Genomic DNA, 2589 nt, shown 5'->3' on the forward strand with positions numbered 1-2589 from the left:
AAAAGCTAAACTATTTAACTATATACTATTTGTATTAAACCTACATGTTTGGCTCTAAAAAGGGGCAATCTATCTAAATTGGTCCTATAGTGCCACCTTGTGGTCGAATCGAGGTATTGCTAAGATGCCAGTGCACTCAGACCTCCTGCTTTAGTAATGATGATAGTAATATCCTTATGCATATTTCACATTTCAAACAGGATACTAATGTTGTTTACTCTTCCAGCAAATGTGTTTCTGCCCTCTGACAACATCACATAAGACCTTCTATCTGCAGACATTAAAGAGGCCTACAGCAGACTGCAGACTGTTGCCTTTAAATGCCAACGTTTGTGAGTAGTTTCACTATTTACCCTGAAACTGAATGTAATATATTCAGATATATTCTGAATATTTATCTCACTGTCCTGTAGAACATGTTATATGCTCGACTGTCCCCATGAACATGATATTTACCCCTTTTTTTATTTATTTGTTATATATATGTATTTTTTAAATCACATTTTAGTGTGATTATTTTGCTTTTGTTGTTTTTTTAATTTAAAAATATATATTCTGACTTCTGATAGTGTTTTATTTAGTAGTTACTGTGCTGTCAGTGAAGTATTCTTATCTTTTGTCTTCTTGTTTTCATGAAAACTAAGTATAATATAAAAACAGGTTGTATGTATTTGTTTTTCTTAACAATATGTTTATATGTTAAAAAAAGTTATATGTAAAAGTTAAATCTAAATTTTGAATGTAAACAAGTCGCTGAATGTAAAGCTCACTGCCGCACTACATTTAATATCTTTCCATCTTGTATCACACCATCATACTAAAGCTCAGAGCTGTGCTTAATGTTCCTTCAGATCCTGCAGAGCCTTTGGGGAGTTCATGATTCCCATATTCAGGTGATTATACAGTAATGAAAACATACGTATGAATATCACACACTGGACCTTTAACGTTGCTCATATGTGTTAATGCTCAGCTTCACAACAGACACAATTATCAGCTGAATCTGAAGCTGAACCAGAGCTTTTACCATCATGAGATACAGACTACATGTGCACATGTTATTTATTTGTTTGGTAAAACTTAAGAATAACTGAATAAATGCAAATAAGACATAAAACTCAATGACCCAACAACCATTTATTGGATGTCAATTAAATATTCAGAATTTAAATACATATAACTGCACCATATCAATTTACTCAAAGTGAATAAATGATTAAAAAATATTGAAAAGTAATTTTCCTCTTGAACAAGTTTAAATAAAGTGAATGAAACATTCATGTAAATGGGAAACCATTTGCTAATCTTTTTCACATTCCCCCTGGGTTAATGGACTCTTTATTATTCAATATTCACTTGACTTTTCCTCAATTAATATTTAAATTATTACTGTATATTTATTATTTATTTAAATATATCTCTCTATGTTTTGTATGTTATTAAATATTTAAGAGTTTAAATCCAATAATTTAGTGTTCAGGTCAATGAAGAATGCCCTCCAGTGGTCAGAGTGAATAACTGCAATACACATTTAATATTTTCTGAGAGTTGAATTGCATTTAGATCTCTTGTTAAAAATAAAGACTTTAAAATCTGGTAGTGGTATGAAAAATTAATATACTGTGTCCCAATTAAATCCTACTCTCTCTATCGTGTCAGGCCAGTTATTCTTCAAAAAAATCATTCAAGTACAATAATTCATATTTGATGTGAGTAATAGACTTTTACTGCATTTATAATAGTGCTATTTCTTAATTATTTATTTTTTTAAACTTTTTTTTTTTAAGTCTCGCTTTTGGTGCTGGACTAAAAAAAATCACCAACAAGCTCAGATACCCCGAGCAGATTCTCGACCACTTTGGCCGACTGGATCAAACGTTTTTTCACCTCCAAACGTTCAGTCAGTGATTATAAGTGGAAGCTGAGGTTCAGTTTAGTTGTAATCAGTGGTTTAAAGGTTAGAGAGGATGGTTTAAGACTGAATGGTCAGAGGTTCAATCACTTGGAGCAGATGGATCTGGATGATTGAGTTCTACTGAACTTTTAAGACTGCTCCATAGCAAAGTGAGACAAGCTCAAGTGTCTCCAGTTATTAACTCGAGGTAATAATGTGCAGCTAATAATGTGACTTTTGAAGTCAGATGTTCAAAGGGAAAAGACAAAAGCTCTGAGAAAATATGTCCACATGTTAGAAGGTTGAATGGACGATTTGAGGTTGTGGGTTTGATCCTCATTCAAGTCAAAATTTTGAAGTTGGATGTTCAAAAACAAAAAGTCAAAAGCTGAGAAATAGTGGTTCACTGCCTCGGAGCAGAAAGTGTAATGTGTAAGGAGACTGTTCAGAGTATGATGTTGTGTGTTGTAACTTCTGTGAATTTTAAAGTTGGGTGTTTAAAGAAAAAAGTCAAAAGAAAAAGGTAGCTCAAGTCAAATAGCTCCTGGTGTTAAAAGGCTGAATGGATGATTTAAGGTTGTGGGTTCAAGCCTCTATTATGTAGGAGTTTTGAAACTGTTGTCGAGACAGACGACCACCCACCTAGAGCCGAAGGATCTGTCCTAGGTTTCTGCCTGTTAAAAGACAGTTTTTCC

Source organism: Morone saxatilis, unplaced genomic scaffold, assembly GCF_004916995.1.
Source record: "Morone saxatilis isolate NCDOM2014 unplaced genomic scaffold, NCSU_SB_2.0 Contig6, whole genome shotgun sequence".
NCBI classification, from domain to species: Eukaryota; Metazoa; Chordata; class Actinopteri; family Moronidae; genus Morone; species Morone saxatilis.